This window comes from Phocoena sinus, chromosome 2 (assembly GCF_008692025.1).
Source record: "Phocoena sinus isolate mPhoSin1 chromosome 2, mPhoSin1.pri, whole genome shotgun sequence".
Lineage (NCBI taxonomy): Eukaryota > Metazoa > Chordata > Mammalia > Artiodactyla > Phocoenidae > Phocoena > Phocoena sinus.
In genome coordinates, this window is record NC_045764.1 from 16,550,355 (window position 1) to 16,564,128 (window position 13,774).

Genomic DNA, 13,774 nt, shown 5'->3' on the forward strand with positions numbered 1-13,774 from the left:
TCAGAAATCTTTATTCTTAATATGGTGAAATACATTAATTGTTTTATTGTGATTTGGGTTTAGGGGCCTTAGGAAAGTTATTACAAAGATATCTTTTACATTGATTTCTATTAATTTTATACTTTTGTCTTTCATGTTTAGATCTTTAATCCATGAGAAATTATTTTGGTATGTGATATACTACAGGGATCCAATATTATTTTCTCCATATTATGAGTCACTTTTTTCCAGTTCCATCTACCAAAAGAACCATTCTTTTCCTGAATGATTTATGAAGCCACATCTATTGTATGCTACGTTCCCACAGAGATGGGATGTTCTTCAGGTCTCTGATTTGCTTCTTACAATAGTCTATTTGTTCTTACACTACTATCACACTTTTTAAAATCGATTTGTATTGATTGTACCATTTATCTGGTAGGATAAGACACCTACATAGCTCCATTTTTAAAAATTGCTCTAGCTATTCATAGACCTTTATTCTTCTACCTAAAATCTGTATGGGAATTGCATTAAATTCTTAGGTTAATCTGGAGAGAAGTGGCAGCTTTACCATATTAGTCATTGCACCTTGAATATGAGGTAATTTCCATCCATTTTTTCTTCTTTTAGTATTTTAAAAGCAACTTTAACAATTTCTCTATTAAAGTCTTATGTATTCCTTGTTAGACATACATAACCTAACCCTTGTTAGGTTAAAGTCTTAATGCTTAATTTTTGTTGCTATCTTATTTTATATTTTTCCAGTGAGTTACTGCTGGTATTAAAATGTATTGAATTTTACTAGAAGAGTTTTTATCTGGCAATCTTTTTGAACTTTCTTACTGGTTCTAATAGTTTGCCTATATAGAAGTGAGTATGTCATTTCTCTTGCAAACATTTTCTCTCATATTGTCTGACAGGCTCTACATTTTATGGAACACTAGTGAGCAGAGAGATCATCTTTGGTATGTTGCCAGTATTAAAGCAAATCAGTCTAAATTTTTTCCACTATGTTTTTGCTTTAGGCCTCTGCTAGATGGACATTTTAAGTCAAGAATGTCTTTTAATTTATTTCCAGCATTATTGAGATATAAGTGACAAAAATTGTACAATATATGTATAAGGTATACAATGTGATGATTTGATATATGTATGCATTGTGAATTACCACAAACAAGCTATTAACATATCCATAACCTCACATACTAACCACTTTGTATGTGTGTTATATGAACACAAGATCTAGTCTCAGCAAATTTCAAGTACATAATACAGTCTTATTAACTATAGTCAACATGCTGTAATTAGATTCCCAGATTTTATTCATCTTATAACTGAAAGTTTTTACCCTTTGGTCAACATCTCTCCATTTCCCCCACCTTCCAGCCCCAGGCAATAACCATTCTACTCTCAGATAGTATGGGTTCAAGTTATATACATACACATATACACACACACACACACACACACACACATTTTCTTTATCCATTCATCTGTCAACAGACACTTAGATAGATTCTTTCTATATTTTGGCTGTAGGGAACAATGCTGCTGTGAACATTGGACCAGTTCAGGTAACTCTTCGAGATCCTGATTCCAATTCCTTTACATATATATATACTCAAAAATGGGATTCTAGATCATATGGTAGTTCTATTTTTAACTTTTCTGAGGAACCCCTACACTGATTTCCATAAAGGCTATATCAATTTACATTCCCATCAAAAGTGTACAAGGTTTCCCTTTTCTCCACATCCCTGTCAGCACAAAAAGTGCTTGTCTTTTTGATAATAGCCATCCTGACCGTTATACCTCATTGTTGTTTTGATTTACATTTCACTGATGATTAGTGATGTTGAGTATCTAATCAAATACCTGTTGGATATTTGTATGTCTCCTTTGGATGATGTCTAAATAAGATCCTTTGCCCATTTTTACATCTTGTTATTGAGGTGTGTGAGTTTCTTATATATTTTGGATATTAACCCTTTATTAGATGTATGGCTTGTAAATATTTTCTCCCATTCCATATACTGCCTTTTCATTCTGTTGTTTTCCATAATGTTTTCTCTGCTGTTGCAGAAACTTTTTACTTTGAAGTATTCCCACTTGTTCCTTTTTGCTTTTGTTTACTTTGGTTTCTGTGTTACATGCAAAAAAGCATTGCCAAGCCCAGTGTCAAGAAGAAATTTCTCAATTTTTTCACTTAGGAATTTTATGGTTTCAGGTCTTACATGTAACAAGTCTTTAGTACATTTTGAGTTAATTATTTTTTATGGTGTAAGACAAGGGTCCAATTTCATTCCTTTGCAGACAGCTATCCATATTTTCCTACACCATTTATTAAGGAGACTATCATTTTCCCCATTGTGTGTTCTTGACATCTTTGTGAAAGATTAATTGACATATATGTGTGGGTTTATCTCTGAACTCTCTTTTGTTTCCATTGGTCTGAGTCAGTTTTTAATGCCAGTAAGATACTGTTTTGATTACTATAGCTTTGCAATATAGTTTGAAATTAAGAAGTGTGATGCCTACAGCTTTGTTTTTCTTTTCATTACTGTTTCTATACCCTTATTTATTATTGGTCTGGTCAGATTCTTAGTCTTAGTAGTTTGTGTTTCTAGGAATTTACCCATTTCTTCAGGTTCCAATTTGTTAACATATGATTACTGACAGTAGTCTCCTATGATTCCTTTTTATTTCTATGGTATCAGTTGTAATGTCTCATCTTATTTCTAATTTTAATTACTTGAGTATGTTGAGTCTTCTTTCTTGGTTAGTCCACCTAAAGGTTTGTCAACTTTGCTTATCTTTTCAAAAACCAACTCTTAGTTTCATTGATTTTTTTCTATTCTCATTTGTATTCTTGTTCTGTTTCATTTCTTGTTGCCCTGATCTTTTGAATCTCCTTTCTGCTAACTTTGGTCTTACTTTCTTCTTTGACATGTAAAATTAGGTTGTTCATTTAGGATATTTAAGATACTTTTTTCTTAATGTAGGCATTTACTGCTATAAACTTTCCTTAGTTTTTGCTTTTGATGCATCGCGTGAGTTTTGGTATGCCATGTTTCCAATTTGTCTCATGTTATTTTTTTGATAGCCCTTTGATTTCTTCTTTGACCCGTTAGTTGTTCAGGATCTTGTTGTTTAATTTCCACACATTTGTGACTTCTGCAATTTTTCCTTTATTTTTGGTATCTAGGTTCATACCACTGTTATCAGAAAAGATACCTGATATGATTTCAATTTTCTTAAATTGTTAACACTTGTTTTGCGGTCTAGCATATGATCTATGCTGGAAAATGTTCTGTGTACTCTTAGAAGAATGTGTGTTCTGTAACTGTTGGATAGATTGGTCTGTATAAGTCTTTTAGATCCATTTGTCTGTAGTGTTATTCAAGTCTGCTGTTTCCTTGTTGATTTTCCATCTGGATGATCTATCCATTGTTGAAAGTAAAGTATTGAAATCCCTTACTACTATTATTATACTGCTGTCTCTATCTCGCTTCAGATCTGTCAGAATATTTGCTTTATATATTTAAGTGCTCCAATGTTTGGTATATATAATTTTTATATACTCTTGACAAATGAACTCCTTCATTTGTCTCTTGTGACAGACTTTGACTGAAAGTTTAGTGTGCCTGATAAAAGTATAGGACCTCTACTGTCTTTGGTTACTATTCACATAGAATATCTTTTTCCATATATTCACTTTCAGCCAATTTGTGTCCTTAAAGCTAAATTGAGCTTTAAGTACTCAGCATACTGCTGGATCCTGCTTTTAAAAATCCAGTCAGGCACTCTGTGTCTTTTGATTGGAGAATTTAATCCACTTGAATTTAAAGTAAATATTGATAGGTAAGGAGTTATAGCCATTTTGTTAACTGTTTTCTAGTTCCTTTTTTTTCTTCCTCTCTTGCTGTCTTCCTTTATGATTTATTGATGTTTTGAAGTGATATGCTTTGATTTCTCTATCTGTTGTGTATCTGCTGAGGTTTTTTTCTTTGTAGTTACCATGAGGCTCACAAACATCTTAAAGTTATAACAGTCTATTTTAAACCAGTAATGACTTCAATTGCATACAAAAATGCTACACTTTTACTTCTTCCCCTACCTTTTTTATGCTATTGACATCACACTTAACTCTCTTGATACTGTGTATCCATTAACAAATTATTGCAGCTATAGTTACATGTAATACTTTTGTCTTTTAACATTTATACCTGAGGTAAAATTATATATAATTTGTATATATATTTATGTATAATGTATATATATTTATATATATAATTTAAATATACCACCATTACAGTATTAGAGTATTCTGAATTTGACTATATAGTTATCTTTACCAGTGAGTTTTATACTTTATATATTTTCCTGTTGTAACTTAGTGTCCTTTCCTTTCAGCCTGAAAAATTCCCCTTAGCATTTCTTATAAGGCAGATCTAATGGTGATAAACTCCTTCACCTTTTGTCTGGGAATGTCTTCATCTGTCCTCATTTCTGAAGGACAATTTTTTCATGTATAGTGTTCTTGGTTGGCAGGATTTTTGTTTTCTTTCATCTCTTTGAATATATTATCACACTCTCGTGTCCTGCAAGGTTTCTGCTAAGAAAACTGCTGATAGCCTTATGAGGGGAGGGGAGGCTTTATGTGGCAAGTCATTTTTCTCTTGCTTCTTTCAAAATTCTTCCTTTGTATTTGACTATTGACAATTTAATTATAATGTGTCTCATGGTAGTCTTCTTTGGGTTGAGCTTGCTTGGGGTCCTTTAAGCTTCACGAATCTGGGTGTCATTATGCCTTCTAAGATTTGGGAAGTTTTCAGCTTTATTTCTTTGAATGAACCCTCTGCTCCTTTCTCTCTCTCTTGTCCTTCTGGAATTTCCATAATGTGTATATTCACTTGTTTAATTGTCCCATAAGTCCCATTTGCTTTCTTCATTTTTTATCATGTGCTTTCCTCACTCTAATTTCAAATGGTCTGTCTTCAAGTTTGCTTGTTATTTCTTTTGCATGGTCAATTAAGCTTTTGAAGCTCTCTAGAATTCTTAAGTTCTGTCGTTGTATTCTTCAGCCTCAGGATTTTTCATCTGTTCTTTGTTTATGGTTTCTGTTAGTTTATTAAACTTCTCATTTTGTTCATGCATTTCCCTGATCTCATTTAGTTGTCTATAGTGTGTTTTTTTGCATATCATTGAGCTCCTTTAAGATGATTAGTTTGAATTCTTTGTCAGGCAATTAGTAGATCTTCACTTTTTTGGGGTCAGTTACTGGAGCTGCATCAGTTTCGTTTGGTGGTGTTATGTTTGACAGATTTTCATGATCCTTATAATCTTGCATTGGTGTCTATGCATTTTAAGGCACAAACACCACTTTCAGTCTTTACAGTGTGGTTTTAGCAGGTAAAGACCTTCTCTTGTTGGGTTCCTAGATGATGGAATTTGCTCTGGTGTTGCAGTTAAGTGTGCTTGGAGCCAGATCATATGGCTGCTGCTGCAGGTATAGGCAGGCATGACTCCCAGCAGGTCTCTGGGCTGGCAGGATCACTCCTGGACCTCAGGTGAAAGTGGCTGGAGCCAGATAACAGGCTGATAAAAGGGTCCATAGCCAGACCAAGGTTGGAGGGCCTGCTACCCACAGCATATGTGTGGATCTCTACCTGGATCCCACAAAGGCACTATTGTCCAGGGATAGGATAGCTGCCAAATTATTGCTGCTGTGTGGTGTTACCAGTGGATGTTCTCTTATTCTGCCATCTTGATGATGTCACTCTCTGAATGCTTTTTAAAACTATCTACTGAGATTTTAATTTTTATTGAAGTATAGTTGATTTATGATATTGTGTTAGTTTCAGGTGTACAACAAAGTGATTCAGTTATACAAACACACACACACACAAACACACATCTTTTCAAATTAGTTTTCCTTTTTCAGATACATGCCCAGGAGTGGGATTGCTGGATCATATGTTAACTCTATTTTTAGATTTTCAAGGAACCTCCATACTGTTTTCTATAGTGGCTGCACCAACTTACATTCCCACCAACAGTGTAGGAGGGTTCCGTTTTCTCCACAACCACTCCAGCATTTATTATTTGTAGACTTTTTGATGACAGCCATTCTGACTGGTGTGATGTGATACCTCATGTAGTTTTGATTTGCATTTCTCTATTAGTGATGTTGAGCACCTTTTCATGTGCCTGTTGCCCATCTGTATGTCTTCTTTGGAGAAATGTCTATTTAGGACTTCTGCCCATTTTCTGATTGGGTTGCTTGTTTTATTAGTATTGAGATTTATGACCTATTTGTATATCTTGGAAATTAAGCCCTTGTTGGTCACATTGTTTGCAAATATTTTCTCCCAGTCTGTAGGTCGTCTTTTTGTTTTGTTTAGAACTTTCTCCACTAGCTGATTAGTGTTGGATTTAATTACTAGATCTTCTCAATATTCTTACATTCCATCTTTTCTTGTGTGTGTGCCAAACTCTGCCTGTCAGTTTAAATGTGTCCCTTATAAATGACCTATTTTGATGCACCTTTTTAACTCCAGTTTCCATTTTTGTAACAGCTATTACATTAGGGCTTATTTCTCTATTATTTCTTATATATTATACTGTATTTTCTATTTATTATAATTTTACTTACATTTTCTAGAGTCAGTTTATTTCTGCCTTACACGAGTCTAACGATTTTTAATCTGGTTTCCTCATTGGCCTGAATGACTCTTTCTAGAAGATGCACTGTAGTCTGACACTCTTTTATCCAATCTTCCTTCCTTCCTTCATTCTCGTGTGAGACCTCCATCACAATTTCAAGGCTCTCCTGGCCAACATCTGCTCCGTCTCTCCCTTACCTTCCACAAGCGTTTTCTCCAATCATCTAGCACAACTCAAATGCTGTCTTCAAACCTGCTTCACAGGAGACATTTTTGTCGTTGATCTCAGAGGAAATGCTTTCAATATTTTGTGATTAAGTATAATGTTTTCTGAGTTATTCTTTTTTGCAGATTCCCTTTATCAGATAAAGACCCCCTCCTCTTCTATTATTAGTTTGAGTTGTTTTTTTTAACATGACTATGTTTTGAATTTTACTTAATACTTATCTGCATCTATTATGGTTATCAAATGATATTATTCCTCAATTCTGTAATATGGCAGATTGTACTAATTAATATTTTTAATTGTTTTCATTGAGGTATAACATAGTAAAGTAGGTAAAGTGCATAATCCAAAGTACACAGTTCAATGAATTTTCACATTTGCATATAACCATATATCTACCACCAAAATCAAAGTCAAGATATAGAACATTTCCATCACCACAGAAATTTTCCTTTTGCTCTTCCCAGTCATCACCCACTCTCACCCAAAACTAATCACCATTCTGATTTCAATCACCACTGATTATTTTGTCTATCTTGAACGTCACATGAATAGAATCATACAGTATGTACTCATGTCTATATTCTCTGTCAACATTAATTTGTGAGATTTATCCAAGTTGTTGCATATATCAGTTCATTCTTTTTTCCTTTGATCACTGTTTTGTATTGCATTGTATAAACATATAATGAACACTTGGTTTGCTTCAAGTTGTTGACTATCATCAGAAATAGAGATGCTATGCAACAATTTGTACATGACATCTGGTAGGCTTATGTACTCGTTTATCTAGGGTAAACACCTAAAAGTGTAATTGAAGGGCTGTAAGTTATGCATATGATTAAATTTACTAGATAATGCCAAACATTTTTTTACATTCCCACAAGCCACAGATGAAAGTTGCATTTGCTGGACATTCTTGGGAATAGTCGATATTACCATGTTTTTTCTATTTCAGCCATTCTGGTGTGTTTGAAGTAGCATGTAATTGCAATCATGGTGTTAATATACATATCCCTGTTGCATAATTACATTGAGCATCATTTTCTATGTTTATTCATCATCTGGATCTCTTTAGTGACATGGCTGTTCAGGTCTTTTGCCAATTTTTCAAAGTGGGTTATTCTGTTTTTTACTTATTGATTGTAGGAATTCTTAACGTATTCTGAATACAAATCTTTTATCACATGTATGTATTCCAAATTTTATTTCCCAGTATCTTGCTTGATTTTTCACTCTATTAGTATTTCAGTCAACAGAAGTTCTTAATTTTAGTGAAGACCAATTTATAATTTTTTAATTTATCTTTGTTTCCAATATTAGAAATTTCTGCCTACTTGAAGAAGATGCATTTCTCTAGTAGTAGTATGGTTCATTATTTCACATTTTGATTTCTGATTCTTCTCAAATTAATAATTATTCATGGTATTCAGAAGCACTAGAGTGCCTGATGACTGAGTCTAGGTAAATTCAACTGGCAGATTCACTCAGTCTGTATTTTTTAAAGAGCCTCTTTCATAGTGGACGTTCTTTGATGAGCATTAAATGTGATACTACACACTGTGGGACCTGTGAGTTTATCTATCTGATTCTTTTTAAACTCCTTTTTCCCCACTCTATTTTTTCTCTTTCTAGGCTTCTGACCAACCAGAGAAGTCATTCACTACTACTAATGAGCAAGTATTCTTACCTCAGGCTACTTCTCTTTACATACTAAGTGGACGAGCACATACAACCTGAGCTCTGACCTTTGGGAGGATTTCTCCTTGGAGGATTACCTGTCTTTCAGCACCACCTGAGTATGGAGTTAATATAGCAACAATCCATTTTTAACTTGCGTCTATATACAAGGTGATCCTTCCATGAATCTTGTTTGGCTTTTTTCCTCTTCCATCAGCTACACATAAGGGACTCTCCCACCTTCTGACTGATATATCTATGGATGTGGTCTGAGGAGGTGCTGATGGTGGATGACACGGAGGTCTGAGTCAGCAGCTCATTCAGCTTAACTTGAGCCCTCTGGCCTTACTCATGCCCTACCTTGGATGCACAGCAGCTACCCTAGAATAGATTGCTATTGGACCCACCTGTCATTTTAATATGAATCATCTGACAAAACCAGATTATGATTAAGTTATAGTTTCATAGAAACTTGATGTCCCACAGACAGTAGTTCTCTATCAAGGTCCAGATTTTTATGTCAGCTTTGCCCTAAGGATATGTATTTTTATTCTGCTACTTGAGCTTGCCATAAACTCCATATTCATCTTTCCAACCACTTCATATAATAGAGCCTATCAGTTCATAGGATTCAAGCATCTTGTCTGCTTAACCCTAGACTGCACCTGCACCAGAGCTCTTTCCTGAGTCCCCTTCAAAGCTGGCAGCATCACCTGGTATATGGGTCAGGTGAGTATTTCCAAGTTTCAAATATGCATCCTCCAGAACCCAAATATGATTGATTACCAGTTAAAGATACATGCTTAAGTTGCTGACCTCTTAATTTCAAATACATTTTAGATATTCTGCATTTGTACTCGTCTCCCCTCAAAATTACTGTTTTTGATATTGTAAGTCTATCTTTGGGGGTGTGTATGCCTTAACTGCTTATTTTGCATACAAATTGTACTACTTTTGTCTTTTAACCCTTAGCTTTGTGTGTGGATGATTTACTACCTTTACTGTATGTTTGCCTTAGTAGCGAGCTTTTCTATTTCATAATTTTCTTGTTTCTAGCTGTGGCCTTTTCTTTTCTGCCTAGAGAAGTTCCTTTAGCATTTTTTGTAAAGCTTGTTTGGTGGTGAACTCTTTTAGCTTTTGCTTCTCTGTAAAGCTTTAATTTCTCCGTCAAATCTGAACAAGAGCCTTACTGAGTGTTCTTGGTTGTAGGTTTTTCTCTTTCATTACTTTAAAGTATATCATTGCCACTCCCTTCTGGCCTGCAAGGTTTCTGCTGAAAAATCAGCTGATAGCCTTATGGGAGTTCCCTTGTATGTTATTTGTTACTCTTAATATTCTTTTAGTCATTTTGATTGATTGATTACACTGTGTCTGCTGTGTTCCTCTGTGGGTTAATCCTGTATGGAACTCTCCACAATTCCTGGACTTGGGTGACAGTTTCCTTCCCTCAGGTAAGAGAACTTTTCAGCTATTATTTCTTCAAATATTTTCTCAAGCCTTTCTCTTCTCCTTTTGGGACCCTGATCATACAAATATTAGCGTGCTTTACGTTGTCCCAGAGGTCTCTGAAACTGTCCTCATTTCTCTTCATTCTTTTTTCTTTGTTCAGCAGCAGTGATTTCCACTAGTTTTCCAGCTCATTGATCTTGTCCTCTGCCTCATTTAGTCTATTATTGATACTGTGTAGTGTATTTTTCATGTCAGTTATTGTATTCTTTAATTCTGTTTGGTTGTTATATTTTCTAATTATTTGTTAAAAACTTCTAATTTCTCACTCTGTGCATCCATTCTCCTCACGAGTTCTTTGATCATCTTTATGATCATTACTCCAAATTGTTCCTTGCGTAGATTGCCTATCTATCTCTACATCACTTAGTTGTTCTGCAGTTTTATCTTGTTCCTTTCTCTGAAACATATTCCTTTGTCACTTCATTTTGTCTAAATAGTTACTTGTGTTTTTATGTATGTGGTAGGTTGGTTATGTTTGACCTTGGAGAAATGGCTCTCTATAGGAGACAACCTATGCATCCCAGAAGTGCACTCTCCTCTCTTCACCCAAGGGCAGGGGGCCAGCTGGTCCCAGGGTGGTCACTGGCATGCGTTTGTGGACTCAGTCTGAAGGCTGCTGGACTATAGTTTTCTTGCTTCTGGTTTCTGCTCACTGGTGGGTGAAGCTAATCTAGAGACTTCTGAAGGACTGGTGCCTGCACCCTGGTGGCTGAAGGACTGGTGCCTGCACCCTGGTGGATAGAGGTGAGTCTTGGTCCTCTGGGGGGCAAGGCGATGTCTAGAGGTGTGTCTACAGGTGTCTGTGTGCTCATGAGGTCTTTAGGAAGCCTGTCGGGTGGCACTGTTTCCAGGAGAGCTCATGCAGATGAATGCTCAGTGATAATACCTGCCACCAGTGTCTAAGTCCCCAGGGTGGGCCACAGCTGCACCCCGACTCCTCAGGAGACCCTCTAAGACCATCAGGTATGTCTGGCCCAGGCTCCCGTCAAATTACTGCTTTTGCTCTTGGTCCCAGTGCACATGAGGTTTTATGTGTACTTTTTTAAGAGTGAAGTCTGTTTTCCCCAATCCTGTGTAGCTTCTGCACTCAAGCCCTGCTGGCCTTCATATCCAAATGCTCTGGGGGCTCCTTTTCCCCAGGCTAGGGGACCTGATGTGGACCTCAGAACTCTCACTCCTGTGGGAAAATCTCTCTAATTCAATTATGCTCCAGTTGGTGGGTCAACCACCTGGGCGACATGGGATTTGATTATATCATGAATCAGCCCCTCCTATGTGCCTTGTTTTATGTCTGTGTATCTTTCTGGTAGGTTTCAGTCTTTTTCAACAATGATCCTTCTGCGGAGTGTTGGATTTTGGTGTGCTCCTGAGTGGGGGTGAGCTTAGGGTACTTCTATTCTGCCATCTTGGCCACTCTATAGCTATTTTCTTTATGGTATCAGGGATTACACCAAACATCTTAAAGTTTGAAATAGTAATGGTCAGGAGAAAGTGTCAAAATGGCAGCATAGAAAGACGCGAGCTCACCCCTTCCTACAAAAAACACCAAAATCACAACTAACTTCTAAATAACGACTTACAAAAAAATGCTAGAACAAAAAAGATAACCTACTTTCACAAAGCAAGAAGAAACCACAATGAGACAGTAGGAGGGTGATAAAATCAACTCCCATACTTGCCAGGTGGGCAACGTATAAAGTGGAAAATAATTATACCACAGAAGTTCTCCCACCGGAATGAAAGTCCTGAGGCCTATATCAGGCTTTCCAGCCTTGAGGTCTGGCAACAGGAGCAGGAGACCCCAGAGAATCTGGCTTTGAGAACCGGTAAGGTTTGATCACAGGAATTCCACAGGACTTGGGGAAACAAAAACTCTACTCTTGGAGGGCACACACAAGGCCTCCTGCACACCATGACCCAGGGAAAAAAGCAGTGACTTCATAAGAGACTGGGCCAAACCCACTTACTAGTATTGGAGGGTCTCCAGCAGAGCCAGGGATGGCTGTGGCCCACTGCAGGGACAAGACACTGGCAGCAGTATTTCCTGGGAGTACTCATTGGCGTTAACACTCCTGGAGGCCACCATTTTCTCCCAAAAACCTAGCTCCACCCAACAGCCTGTAGGCTCCAGTGCTGGGACACCTTAGGGCCAAACAACCAAGGAACAAGACCCAGTTCCACCCACCAGTGGGCAGGAATCAGTCCTTCCCACTGGGAAGCCTGCATAAGCCTCTTAAACAGCCTCATCCACCAGAGGGCAGACAGCAGAAGGAAGAAGAACTACAATTCTGGAGCCTGCAGAACAGAAACCTCAATCAAAGTTACACAAAATGACATGGCAGAGGAATATGTCCCAGGTGAAGTAACAAAACCCCAGAAGAACAATTAAGTGAATTGGAGATAGCCAATCTACTGGAAAAAGAATTCAGAGTAATGATACTGAAGATGATCCAAGATCTCGGAAAAAGAATGGAGGGACAGATCGAGAGGATACAAGAAATGTTTAACAAAGACCTACCAGAACTAAGGAACAAACAGATGAACAATAACTTAAATGAAAAATACACTAAGCAGAATAACTGAGGCAGAAAAACTGATAAGTGAGCTGGAAGACAATGGTGGAAATCACTGCCACCTAACAGAATAAAGAAAAAAGAATGAAAAGAAATGAAGACAGTATTAGAGACCTCTGGGACAACATTAAAACACCAACATTTGTATTCCAGGGGTCCCAGAAGAACAGAGAAAGGACCTGAGAAAATATTTGAAGAGATAATAGCTGAAAACCTCCCTAATATAGGAAAGGAAGCAGTCACCCAAGTCCAGGAAGTGCAGAGTCCCAAGGAGGAACACACCAAGACACATAGTAATCAAGTTGACAAAGAAAAAATATTAAAAGCAACAAGGGGAAAAGCAACAAATAACATAAAAGGAACTCCCATAAGGTTATCAGCTGATTTCTCAGCAGAAACTCCGCAGGGCAAAAGGGAGTGGCACGATATATTTAAACTGATGAACGGGAAGAACCTACAACCAAGAATACTCTACCCAGCAAGTTTCTCATTCAGATTCGAAGGAGAAATCAAAAAGCTTTAAAGACAAGCAAAAGCTAAGAGAATTCAGCACCACCAGACCAGCTTTGCAACAAATGCTAAAGGAAATTCTCTAAGCAGAAAAGGCCACAACTAGAAACAAGAAAATTACGATTGGAAAAGCTCAGAGCTAAAGGCAAATATATAGTAAAGGTAGGAAATCAGCTGCACACAAATATGATATCAAAACCAGCAACTGTGAGGACAGCATAAATGCAGGATATTGAAAATGCATCTAAAATTAGAAGACCAGCAACTTACAACAATCTTGATTATATATAGAAGGCTATATCCAAACCTCATGGTAACTGCAAACCAAAAATCTACGATAGATAAACACACACACAAAAGAAAAAGGAATCCAAACATAACACTAAAATTAGTCATCAAATCACAAGAGAACGAAAGAGGAAGGGAAGAAAGACCTACAAGAACAAATCCAAAACAATTAACAAAATGGCAATAAGAACATACACATTGATAAATACCTTAAATGTAAATGGATTAAATGCTCTGAGCAGAAGACATAAGCTGGCTGAATGGGTACAAAAACAAGACCCATATATATGTCTACAAGAGACCCACTTCTGATCTAGCGACACATACAGACTGAAAGTGAG

At 36.7% G+C, this 13,774-nt stretch overlaps 1 protein-coding gene across 1 annotated transcript in view; it reads left to right on the forward strand.

Moving 5' to 3' along the window:
* CCDC7 (coiled-coil domain containing 7) overlaps nt 1-9,614 on the forward strand; it is a 295,714-nt gene extending 286,100 nt beyond the window's left edge. Inside the window, exons 45-46 of the mRNA XM_032621413.1 lie at nt 142-947; nt 8,509-9,614. The gene's annotated coding sequence lies outside the window, so the exon portion shown is untranslated. The remainder of the gene's footprint in view (nt 1-141; nt 948-8,508) is intronic.
* The last annotated feature ends 4,160 nt before the right edge of the window (nt 9,615-13,774 follow it).